Source organism: Microtus ochrogaster, chromosome 6 (genome assembly GCF_000317375.1).
Source record: "Microtus ochrogaster isolate Prairie Vole_2 chromosome 6, MicOch1.0, whole genome shotgun sequence".
Taxonomy (NCBI): Eukaryota; Metazoa; Chordata; class Mammalia; order Rodentia; family Cricetidae; genus Microtus; species Microtus ochrogaster.
Genome location: NC_022013.1, coordinates 37843376 through 37857878, shown reverse-complemented (window position 1 = coordinate 37857878; position 14503 = coordinate 37843376).

Below are 14503 nucleotides of genomic sequence, written 5' to 3'. Positions count from 1 at the left end.
AAAAACACCAATGATAGCCTTTGCTGGAGAGGCTGTGGAGTCAGGGGTACCCTCATCCATTGCTAGTGGGAATGAAATCTTGTGCAACCACTTAGGAAATCAGTGTTTCGGTTTCTCAGGAAATTCGGGATCAACCTACCCCTGGACCCAGCAATACCACTCTTGGGAACACACATATGTGGAGATTATAGAACAACTTGTGGGAGCCAGTTCTGTCCTCCCACGAGGTGGATTCCAGGGCTAGAGTTCAGATTATCAAGCTCAGCAACAAGTATCTTTAAATGCAATTCACCTCAATAGTAATAATGCCACTACTTGTCTCACAAGGACCCATAGATGTAATATTTTGCATGATGAAGATGCATATAAATAGAACAAGAAATACATCTTTCAGACACAGTGCCTAATAAATAAATGCCTAATTCACTGTGGGTATCTGAGGGAAATACGTGCCAATGTGCTCATCGTTCTCACCATAGTTGTCTTTGGAAACTTAGCCATAGGGAATATGAGTACACTCTGTAAAGACTTGTTGTCTACATTGCATGGTGAAGCCTGTGTAGTCACCATGTGTATATGTGTGTGGTATCTCAATTCTACCCACTGTTTCAGAACCTGCGACAGGATAACATTCTATTTAACACTCTCTTTATCACAAATTTTGTAGAGTTCTCTGCTATAGATAAAAATCCATGCTCCATGGAAGATCATTTTCCTCTTGATAAGATGCCATATAATTCATATATATTCACAAGATGATCAGTAACTTCCATGATTGAAATAGCAATTGCTCTTGTAGATATCAATAGTATTTAATTGTCAACAAACGACATGTGTATACCCTGGCTATATCAAAAGAGTAATTGTTTTATCCTCAATATCAAAGATAAGGCAGATGATTTTAGTCTGACATTGAAATCATGCATTTCTCCCATTCATCCCTTAGCCTTGATTCTTAGGATTTGCCTCAATATGTAATTGAAGGTAACTTGCTTCTATATTCTTGTATTACACAGAGTAGGCTGAGTGAGGAGAAATGGAAAGAAAGGCTAGGTCTTTTCAACAGAAGGATAAAATGAGATACTTTACGCCCAATCTTGCTCTTCCATTTTTCAAAACCTATTGCATCGCTGGGTTTGTTGAAGGGAGGCTTTACCAGGGCAATTGTTTCCCCAGTTTATATAATTTATCTTTATGAGGAGTGGGTAGGATTAGACTTAAGAGTGGGTAGATTAGACTCCATATTAATGTTGCCTTTGAACTGATTGTTTCTGTTTGAGAATGAAAGAACCCATTAGTTCAGGTCTCATGTATAATTTCTAGTGGCCAGAAAAAAAAAACCCAAACAAAACAATTTACATGGATCCCAGTCAACACACTTCTGCTTTTTGTCTGGCATGGGTGAATTAAGGTCAGTAAACTTGACACTAACAAAGCTTTTAAATAAAGTATTTGTTCATCTCTGTTCTCCATTTGCTGTTAACTTTTAATATATACTATCATTGTTGATTTGCTCCTATGTTCTTCAATACATTCAAATTATACAAGAACATATCTATGTCTAAGTCCTTAACGTTTATGTCTGTTTTGTGAATTTATAAAGAAGCAAGAAAGGAAAAATCTGTGATTAAATGTGACTCCACTTTTAGCACACATTAACTTGTTTAATCTTAGTAATAACACTTTAAAAGTAGTGAAGTAATTTTGTTATTCCTAAGTAGAGATAAGAAAATTAGCCTTAGATGTCATTAGTCCATCTGCTAAAGTTTTCTGAACTCTTTATTAGATGGAAAAATGGCTATTATATTAATCTCTTTGAAGTTGAAATCTTGAGTCATTAGCAGATACATAAAATATTTCATTAACTAATTCAGGTGACTGTATTTAAAGGACAGTCGGTAAAGGTATAGAATATCTCAGCTTTCACAAAACATTTACATACTAAGAAATGAAGGTACAGCTTTGTCTCATTACTTGCTTTGGCAAAAATGACATTGTTCTTTAAAGCACGACCATGGAACCTTTAGTGCTTTATCAAGGAAAGAAAAGAAGTTGGTTTTAGAGTCCAATCTGTTTGACTTAATACTCAGATTATGTATTACTGTGCTAAATGGACTGTGCATGCCTATAATATGATGTACATATATTGATCCTCAACATTGTAAAGTTATGGCAGTACTAACAATCTTTTGAAATTAGGAATTCAGTTACTCAGATCTAGTGTCATTGGTTTAATCTGAAAATATTTACATTTTTCTAAAGTTTTGGCAAAATTTCATATCAGATATAGTTTGTTAGACTTTTGAAGTCAATATATCATTGAATCTGTCAGTAGTCAGGTCACTTTTTGATGAGTGGTGGATTATTAGCTATATACTTATCTTATTTCCAAGTATATGGTTGTGAAATAAGATCTAAAATATTCTTGTATAAATTTTTGTGAGTATATATTCACATTTAATTTTATATAAATATTTTATGAATTTTTACTGAATCAAAACACATATTTATTATAACTATTTATTGAAATATAACTATATATATGTATACATATATATTTAGAGCAAGAGAAGAGAGAATGACTGACAGATTATAGATGTTGAGATAAAAGAGTACTTTTTATTTTGATTTGTTTCATTTTGTTATGAATATGACCGAACTGTATGATTTTCCCCAGAGTTTGTGACAGTTTCATTTTCATTCAGTTCTATGAGATTTGTGGTACTTTCTTTAAGCATGATTAATAAAAACTCAGGGTCAGAAATTGGGGTTCAACCTGAAGATCTGAAAGCATTACAGACAGCCACTGTCTCTTACCTTGATCTCAGTCTGAAATGGTGATCCTGTCTCCTGGAACCTCTGAATGAGACTGTCTAAGAGCTGTGTAAACCAATCTTATATTCCTCTCTATGGCTGTACTTAAAGGTGTTCACCACTGGGATTAAAGGCATGCACCACCCAATTACTATGACAACTATTGTGGCTACTGGGATTAAAGTTGTGACCTTATTCTGGTCTGTTAGTCTGAGCAGTGGAACTGTTTTACTTTCAGATCTTCAGGGAGTCTTTATTTCTTAAAATACAGTTGAAATGGCACTAAACTTTCTAATCAATCGTTTATTCTCCCGATGAGTTAACTTCATCTTTGCAGGAGTCTCTTTTAAGGTTTTTAAAAAGTCCCCAAGGATTTGTGATGTTTCTGTAAACATTTTTACATCTCTAAAAGTTCTTCATTTAAAAAATTCTTTATTTTTTTTAATTTTAATAGATAAATACTGATATATACCCATTTTCTATTGGCTTTGAGCCTTTTATATGTACCCAAGCATGTCACTTCTCTAATACAACATGAAAAAAAATATTTTTTATCCTTTGCAAAATATTAGGAATCTTTATCTAAAAAATGATAATACAAATTAGAAATACATTCTCAGGACTAGCAATGTGCCCCATGATGCAAGAATGTGTAAAAGTCTTTAAATGACTTTTAATTCAGATTTTCAAGCCTATATTTTCCTGAACCTTAACAACTTTATACATTAATTGACTTCATGTGCAGCAGGGCTAACACTAGAAGACCCCATAGTGTCAATACCATATTTGCTAGGCTATGATTTTGATCTGTCACATATAACTGTATTTCAGGAGTTAGTCATTAGTCCTATAACCTACAGTCTTGACTGATTTAACATCAGATTCCATGTTTGACATCTCCTAAAGTCTCTCACAAGATTTATAGGGCAACTCCTGAGCAGAAGTAGCAATGCTTTTGTCCAGGACTTTGTATTTTGGTAGTAGACAGGAAACCGGCTCCCATGTGGCCTCCAGCAAATCAGCTCTGCTTAGAGTATAAGCACAGGGGGAGACTTATAGATTCGTCCTTTTTACTCTCTTGTTTTGTGTTATAGAATGTTTAAAGCTCCTCTACCTAATGTTCAGTTTACTAATGTTTTTACTATGGTACTTTTTCTATTTGCCTGAATTAAACAGTCTCTTGACATGGGCTTATGTATACCTGGAATACTTGAATTCAGTGTATATGCTATGAAGGCCTTTCATTTCTATGCTTTCTGCCTCCACCTCCTGCGATATGGGATTTAAGTCATGTGCCACCAAATTCTTTGTTGGGGCCTGAAACCAGGGCTTATGTATGTCAGAGAAGCACCTGCCCAGTTGTGTCACATCCTTAGTCTATTTTTATTTTTACATTTTGACTATATTTTACTATCATAAAAAATTCTTACTGGCAGTAAAGTATTATTTTTATTATATTTTTATTATTTAAGACAATTTAAATTTAAATATATTTTTACCATATTCTTTTCCTCCAGCAATACTTTCATATACTTTACCCCTTCCTATTTAGCCAACTTCAACATATTTCTCAAATAAGTATTAAATAAAAACTCCTGAAACCAAGAAAACTAAATAAAATCATGCCCCCTAAAATGCTAAAGGCACACAAATATAAACTTGTGAACCTATTATATATTGATAAACAACTGAACATGAAGTCTGTCCTGGAGTGGTTGATATTGCTAGTGTTACTTAAGTGAGACAGTGAGACAACTGTTTTTACAGTGGTTAGTCTTATCATATCATCTAGATTTTCATTCATCTATCCATTTTTTATACATATTTAGAAACAATATTTTAACACATATCACGAATCTCCAATTCTTTTTCTAATCTTTCTGACACAAATAAGCATCTACTGGAACTTGCTAATAACTATGTTCATCATCTCTGATTCCACACAGTGCATATCATACTAACTGAAGCTTTATCAATCATTTTTTCCTCTATACTTAATTATATCACCTGTTATGTATCTTTCAGTCAAGATACATTAGAGTTGCGTAATATGTTTGTGGAATATGAAATGTCCTTTCAAAGCAAACTGGTCATTAGATCACCTTACTCATTATCATCCTTCAAAGGTATCAAATTTTGCTTTCTCATAATTTTAAATAATATTACAAATATACAATATTTGTCTTATAATTATATTTATAATTTTATTATCGAGAATTTTATACATTTTGTACCTATTCCATACACCTCTTCCAACTCCTCAGACAGCTCCCTTACTATCCTCTCAACATCATGGCTATGTATGTATGTATGTATGTATGTATATATATATATATATATATATGTGTGTGTGTGTGTGTGTGTGTGTGTGTCTTGTATACACACACACACACACACATATACACACATGTATATATTCAATCTGTGTAGCCCATTATGGGATTCATCTCTTACTAACAAGACATTCATTGATAATTGTAAAAAGAGACTATACTTTCATTTCCCAGCTGTCCTATCCTAAATAATCACATAAAAATTATATTCATCACAACACAGTTTGGCTGATGACCCAGTCATATTTCTAACTAGCTCTTATATCTTAAATTAATCCATTTCTATTAATCTCTGTATCATCACTAGGCTGTACCTTACCTGTAAGTTTCAGGTGTCTTTTCCCTTTGACATCTACATAACCTTTGCCTGACCCCACCATCTTACTTTCAGCATTTAGTTTAGTTTTCCCACTTATATTCTGTCCTGCCATGGGCCAGAGCAGTTTATTTATTAAACAATGGCAATAAAACATATCCATAGAATACAGAGGGGCATCCCCCATCAAATTAATTTGTGGCTCTGTATATTAGATGCATTAAAACATGTACAACAAACATAAAAGTTAAGGTAAGTAAACCATAAAGGAACCATAATGGATGAAATTGCACCACATTGAAGATTAATGATCATTTTCTCATTATTTCAATGGATGAAGATACATATTAACTTTAAGGAAAGCACTTAATTTCTTCATACACATAATAAATTTTAGGGTTTCTGATTACTTGTGTAGATTTTGTGTTATTATTTAATATAAAGAGTGATCTTTCATAAATAGTAAAGACTCTAATGTTAGGCTATGTCTATTCTCAAGTAATGTAAACAGAATAGTAAATTCCTTAAGCTCTTCAGGTAGTAAATTTTACTTTATGAAGAAAAATAAATTTGAGATTTGTTGTAGAAATAATACTTTAGGGATATTATTGGCAAAACTAATATTTAATGGATGCCATCAAAAGCAATCCTTGTTCATAAGAAATAAAGCAGCAACACAATTTAAATTTGGAAACAGAGTAGGTCACAAGAAAATATTAATTTAAATACGAAAGAGACTCATCCTTTTCTATGACCCAGTCTCCAGTGAACTTTTGGTGTAATTCACTGCAATGTCTCCATTAGCTAAACTCTGTGTCTCTAAGGTTAAGGAAGCTACAGAAATATGGGCTGAGATTCTATAAGTTGTATCCCCTGTAGGGTGCTAGACCACAGAGATTCTTTCCTCACACAACATACATTTTACTCAGCCTTTCATGAGTAGAATAGTAAAAATTAGCAATCCGCATCTCAAAAATTTTCAAAAAAGTCTGTCTTGTAATTATTTTTCCAAGGGATCTATTTTGGTCTTCTTATTATTATTAACTACCAAAGTTTTATTCTTATTTTGTTTTCTGAGATAGGGTTTTATTATGTGGCTTTGGTTGTCCTCGAACTTACTGGGTATACCAGGCCAGTAGCAGACGTTAGTCCTTAACCTACTATGTGGTGGGATTATAGGTATGAGACACCAACAAAGGACTAAGTTTCATTTTTAAAAGCTGAATTGTTAGACCTTACCACTATAACTATTTATGTAATGAAAAATAATGAAATTGTGTTGATATTTTGTAATGTATTTGTTACATTTTGTTTTTTTATTTATTTATTTGGTTTTTTGAGACAGGGTTTCTCTGTGTTGCTTTGGAACCATTCCTGGAACTAGCGCTTTTAGACTAGGCTGGCCTTGAACTCAAAGAGATTCACCTGCCTCTGTCTGCCGAGAGCTGGGATTATAGGTGTGCAACACCACAATTTAAAAAAGCCTGAGATGAATTATTCTTTTCTTTTGTCAAATAAATTTTCTCAAAAGACAATGTGATTCATATATTTATAGTAACTTCTAATATAAAAGTTATTAAATATAACTCTATATGATATTTACAGATTATTGGCTTGAGAAAGTATCTTTTACCACAATATCATAGCTTTGTTTAGCATGCTCCTATCATTTAGTTATAAAAATATTTAAATAAACAGGAAAAGGCAAGGTGGACATTAACAGTCTTACATTTGTGTGAACTTACTATTAAGGAGGCACTTCATAAAAGAAACTAGGAACCATCTGTAAGATTGTTGTCCCAATCAGTTAAGTTGTTAAATACTTTGACTTTTAAATCAGAAAGAAATAATGACCATGTTTTGTGTGAGATAAATGATGATGATTTTTACTGAAAATGACACAACAGTTGGAGTAGTTTGTATTGCTCCATTGCAAGATATGCAAGGATGTATGAATAGGTGAGTGAAAAATCTCTCTGAATGTGTAAGCCCTGTGGACCATCTAGTTAATCCTGATGCCATCCTGGATTTAATTGACAGTCAGTTCTAAGTAGCTAGAAGAAGATGAGGAGAAAGACAATCATCCTGTAAGCCTTACTGTTCTGTTTCAGAGACTTCTGGGCACTGTATTAGCACAAGAAGAAGAATGGAAATAGATGGTCCCTTATAAATATCTCTATGATTTCAACTCCAACTGAACATGTTCTGTACAGCTCTCCCTCAGATTTTCCATCTAGCATAGGTGATATTTTGCATTCACAGAGGGAAGACAGATTGCCAAGAGGAAATTATGGTTCACAATCAATACAAAATTTTATATTAAAATGTATATCTCTTTTATTATTTTATTGGTACTTATCATCTTTAATTTGAATTAAGAATTACATTGGGTTCTTTTATAATCATTTTTGAAATTTTAATATGAACTCATAAATTTACCTCTTCCTTTTTCTCCCTCCAAAACACACATGTATCTTCCTGTTCTTTTTTGGATTCATGGCCTCTTTTTCTTTATATTTCTAGATACATAAACATAATTATCTTAATATATAGTATTGCATTTTTATATGAAAATATTGCATGCATAACATGCAATTTCTCCTTGTAACAGATAGGGACCATTACAAATAACCACAAGTGATCAAAATGATTAAATCATGGGGTGGACAATTCCAAACATATAGCTATCCTCCTGGGTAGGGGAAGTAGACAAGATTGCCAGGCAAAAAATCGGGATCTTAAGGGTGGGGTGGGAGGGGGGTAAGGGGAGAAGGGGAGAAAAAAGTGAGGGGTGGGATGGGGAGAACTTGGGGCAACGGGATGATTGAGATACAGGAAGGTTGGATAGGGGAGCAGGGAAGCACATATCTTAATTAAGGGAGCCATCTTAGGGTTGGGAAGAGACTTGGACCTAGAGGGGCTTCCAGGTGCCCAAGGCGAGGTCCCCAGTTATTTCCTGGGGCAGCTGAGGATAGGGAACCTGAAATGTGCCTATCCTATAGCCATACTGATGAATATTTTGCAAATGATCCATCTGTAACCCCATTTCTGCACCTGTTGCTTAGGAATCATTACAGGGTTGGTAAACGATCCTAAGAGCCAAACTAACTACAAGTTTGCTCTGAGATTGTGTCTCCTCAAAGGTCAGAGATGCTGCATCCATGAGGTCTAATGGTAGCTGCCTAAACAAACCCTAACAAAATGTCACTGCAGCTGACATACATAGAACTTTGAAATCTTGAGGGGACTCTACCATAGATAAAGAACTATGAGTAACTGGGAAAATTCTGATCATGGGAAAAATACAAAATATCATATTTACTCCTATTTATTCCCTCTTATTCTTCCCAGATCTCTGTAATACAACCATATTGGGAGCAGTGAGACCCCAGATCCTGAATTTCTTGTACTCCCCTGATCTGAGTGCCTACAGCTGCTCTGAGCACGAGACCTTTAGGAGTTCCTGAAGGCTGGAGAGTGGTTTCTGGTGGGTTTGGCTGGGGCGTGGCTATCTCTATATAATCTGCCCCTGAACACAATAAAAGGGGCATTCTTGGGGAATTAAAGGATGACTCGGGTCACTGTCTCTCTGTCTGTGTGTGTTTGTGTATTTTAACCTCCAGCCCCCTTTCCCAAAGCTCGGGAACTGGGTGCCAGCACACAGACACAGGGGCGCCGTGCAGGGCACAACCACTTCCAAAGTTACCTCACCACTCTCTTTTTATAATCCGCAAAGTCCCATTAGTGTTGTCCATATATGCATGGAAATGGGACCTTCTACTGGAGCATAGTAATCCTACTAGTGTTCTTATCCTAAAAAAAAAAAATGGTTCTGACTTCCCAGAAACTATCATAGCAATAACTGCACAGTATGTATTGAGTCCTGGAGATTATTCTCCTATTCATACCAAAATTTTGACAACCATAATCTACTGTTATCATGGGTTAAAGATTTCATTAGTCACATCATATCAGGAAGACAGCATTTCATAGCACTACTCCTATTTACTGATATTTACATTTGTTTTGCCCCTATTCTGTGACAGTTACTGAGCCTTGTGGTGGGGATAATTTAGATGTCCCATTTTGTCCTAAGCAGTAAGTATTTTGTTCTTGCTATCACTCTGACTAGTCATGTATTTCTCCATTGACTTCTTCCATTACAAAATGGAGCTTCAGTGAAAAAATTAGAGAAGCCACAGGCAAACCTGATGACTGGACAGTTATATATTAAATGTATATTATCTCTTTCCTTATCAGGGTGTCTTCACATTTTACAAAATATGATCACTCATAGAAATGATGTTTTATTCAGTTGTAGCCTTTCACTTAAAACTTCATGGTTCATATCAACTTGGATTCTTTATGTCCTGTGTACAAGGGGTGTGTTTTATTCACTAGTAAAGTCTTATCATCAAGTATGTTTGGAAAATCAAGATTGTCCTGAAGGTCACCTTGTTCAGATCATTTTACCTGGAAGACAGATTCTGTAAGATATACACATAGCAGGATGAGAAGTTCTGAGAACCCTCTGGTACCTTCCATGAGAAGGAAACTAATGAAGCAATTCCTCCATTCATAGTGTCCTTGGAGGTAAAGAGAAGCAGAAAGCACAGAGTTGAGATACAATCCTATCCTGCTAACCACGTTTTTTCATCAACTATACATTCAGAGACAAAAACGCAATAAGAAGCTGATGGAATGATTATTTCTTTACCCATTCTGCTGTTCTACAGGCAGCACTGAGGGCCAAGTGGATTAGTGACCTAAATGGTTTTACAAAGTTAAAGAGATTTCCATTTCTAAATAGTGATACTGAATATATTGTTAACTCTGTTTCAGGTTAAAATGTTAAGAAGCATGATTCAGAGTTTTATAAATCATGGAAATTTATCTGTTATGTCTTTGATTTTAATGCTTAAAACTGGAATCACATCTTTCACACAAAACAAAATGTTAAAAGAATATAATTTTTGTGGAGCAATGAAATTCAGAGAAATTTGGTTTATCTTTCAGAACTCATTCACCTTATGGAGAGCCTGAAGAATAATATGAGTACACTAAACAAGTTCTATCTTCATCACAAATCTTAAAGACAAACTGCCACAATATTTTATCTCTTTATAAGATGTGGAAGCCATTAAAATTAACTTCTCGTTATTGAACAAAACAAAAATAATCTTAGTTATCACGGTTCACACACACACAAACACACGCATATATACATACAGGTATATTTTCACATATATGGAAAAAGTAGAATTATTTACTATTTAAGATGTATTTAATTATATAAATATGCAAGTGTGAATTCACATAAACAAATTACCTTAGTTTCAATTTTTGTAAATATATGCAAATTACTCCAAAGTAGTAGATTATATACCTAAATATATAATCAAGTAATTAATCATAGAGATATTATATTAAATAAAAATTTCCATAAACTATAAAAATATTAAAAAGTAATCATAATAACTCACCTACTAATTGAAAGTAAAAGTTGCTATAGTAAATAAAATATTTTTAGAAGAAAGTGTTAAAAATGAAAATATTATGCACAGAATACAGAACTTTTAAAATCAAACAATAAAAAATATGTATATATCTCTGATTCTTAATTGTATTTATACTTTCCAAGATGTTGATGCTTCTTTCTTCTAAATTTTATGTTATTTTGAAATGTTGATGCCTATATCAAAACTTACTATATTAATGTATAGTTTATTTTAGTAAAATGAACTTTCTATCAACATGTAAAGTAGCATTATAAATAAGAGAATAATACTAGCTCTCAAAAGACCTCCATGGCTCTTTTTCTACAGATTCCATACTCTAAGGTCTATGTTAATGCTTATCTTTATTTCCAATTTTCTTTTATATTTCATACTTGCATTAATAAGGGGTATAATTTTCATGCCTGGGAACCATGTAAATGTTACATTTTCTTGTTATTATGTGTGATTACACTTAACTCCATATATACTTATTTCATGTTCATTAGGTGATTCTTTGAATGACATAAAATATATACTAAGAATTTATTTTAACCATTTGTGTTATCTGATGTTATCAATTTGTACATTTTCTTTTACTATAGATTTCAAAAGTAAATGCTAGTTTGTACCCTTTCCCATGCCTTCACCTTTCACTGTATTTTTTCAGTCAGTAAGGCTTCCATTAACATAATGCTCTGCTCGCTAGTATTTGCCTGAGATATTGTTGAATGAATACAGCTTGGGTAGTCATTTAGCTTTCACTGTATTTCTTGGAAAGAATATTCACATGTAATTTTAAATTGAATTTGGAATATTGGGATATTGGATATATTCCTCTAAACTATTATCTTTGATTTTTTTATGTAGTAAATATGTATTTTATTTTATTCTTCTTTTATACATTACAACATGACCATAGTTTTCCCTCCCTCTACCTCTCCTGGCCCAACCCCTAGCTTCCCTCTCCCCTACTTTTCTGCAGAAAATAGCAGACCTCAGTGATATCAACTGAATACTGTAAAACAAATCAGAGTAAGACTAGGAACAAATCCTGATATCAAGGTTGGACCAAGCAACCAAGTAGGAGGAAAAGGGTCTTAAGAACAGGCAAAAGAGTCAGAGAACCCGCCACTAGTACTTTTCAGAGTCCCACAAGAAAACCAAGCTGACGATCATCACATATACAGAGGACTTAGCACAGACCCATGAGGGCTCTGAGATTGTCCCCTCCAGTTTCTATGAGCCTTTATGAGCCCTACTTAGTTGATTCTGTTGGTATATTTTTTTGTGATATTCTCAAACCCTCTGATATCTACAATCTATCCTACCCTTCTTCCACAGGGTTCCAAGTTTTGCCTAATGTGTGGCTATCAATCTCTGCATCTGCACTGAACAATTGTTGGCAATGCCTCTGATGACAATTGAGTGAGGCAGCAATGTGTGAATACAGCAGGATATCACAAGAAAACACTTCATTGCCTTTTTTGGCAGTTGTGATTGGTTCTATCCTAGGTCTCTGGGCTATTTGGCATCTGGTTTTAGACTATTCAGGCAGTGGCTGGCAAGGGTTCCTTCCTTTGTCATGTGGGCCTCAAATTAGACTAGTCATGGTTGGCCCATCTCACAAAATCTGTGCTATCATTGCCCAGAATATTTTATATTTAATTAAATTCAAAATAAGTTTCGATTTTTTTTTTTTTTTTGCCTGGGTTGGTAGCCTAGTCCCCTCACTGGAAGTATGATTACATCATCCATTACTAGAAGTCTTTGCTAGGTTTGCTTGTTTAGATTCTAGGAAGTTTCCACTGCACTAGGTTTCTGCAAGCCCTCCCCCAAACTCCTCTTAATTCCAATCTTCTCTCGCTGTACTCTCCCCAGCACTCTAATTCCATCCCCACTCACCCCTAGTCTACCAGCAAAATCTACTCAACGTTCCTTACCAGTGAGATACATACACTCACCCTTGAGCCCTCGTTGTTATGTAGCCTCTCTGGATTTGTAGATTATATCATGATTAACCTTAGCAGGTAATATCCACTGATAAGTAAATAAAAATCATGTTTGTTTTTCTGGCTCCTGATTACCTCACTCAGGTTAATTATTTCTATTTCCATCCATTTGCCTGATAATTTCATGATGTCTTTATTTTTAATAAATGAATGATAATAATCCATTGTGTAAATTAACCACACATTTTTTTATCTATGGTTCAGTTGAAGGACATCTCCATTGCTCCCAGGTTCTTGCTATTATGAATAAAGTTTCTATGAACATATACAATATGTTCATATTCATATACATATTATGAATAAAGTTTCTATGAACATTACAAGGACACTTAAATGTCCTTGTAATAAGATGGAGTGTTTTTTGAATATATGTTCCAGTGTATAGGAGACACAATCTCACACTAAACCCTCTGATATTTTTGCTCCTAAAAATCATCTTCTGCTTCCTTATCTGGAATGGTTCCTGAGCCTGGTGTGAGAGATATTTAGAGATATATCCATTGGAACTAGGCTAGATGCAGTATTTTTAAGATATACTTTTTTTTTACAACAGAAGTATAACACATGATAAAAAGAAAACTCTGTTTTATCTCATAATTCCCTTAAAATATAAATGTGTTTATTCACAGGTCAGTGATATGTCAGTTATTAATTTTATCCAACATGAAGTTTCATTTTATTTTATGATTGATGGGAATGAATCTAGACTCAGGTGTTTCCTCTTACTTTCTAAATAATTTTAAATTTATTTGTCTAAATTTCACCAAACCAGTGGCAGCAGAGGGCAGGTAAGAGTCTTGTTAGAAGAGAAAGTTCTGCTGTCAGATTTTGGTGTGCTCAACTCTTGCCCTATAGATATCTTCCTCTAAGCTAAGACATACAGCAGGCGGGCATCATAATTGGTATGGACATGCTCACAATTGCCAAAATCCAACAAATCATATCACTAGGCCATAGTGGGGCAATGTGATGGTAAGAAGTGCTAACAGGAAGTCCTCAGGATTTTCATCTTCCAAGACAATAAATTCGAATCAATATCACTTTACTATGGAAATCATACACACTAATTTCAAAGAAGGGATTACATAAACAGACATATATATTCTCAGGAATAGCCAGCCAATAAGTCAATTAGACTTGAAGAATAATTATGGCCTAAAACACATTTAATAAATCTGTAATAACATTCATGGATGTTTTATAAAAATATGTTATTTATGGAATATATTAAGACAAATATTTGCACTTGATGTATAGCTTTTGATTGATATAATTAAGTTTTCTTTGTACTATGTTTCAAGCGCCATTCAGAAGCAGTTATACATATTTTTAAAGGGGTCCATTGCCCAGAAAATAATAAGTATTCTCTAGGAAGATAAACATGAACGAGAATCAGGGATATCAATCTTTTAAAAGTGTAGGATTCAGTTGTCTGGAGTGGGTAGAAATATAACACTCAACTTGAAAGATAGATTGCTATAGATTATACCATCTTCCTTAAAATAGAGGTTGAAAACTTGGAGATTTTGTTGA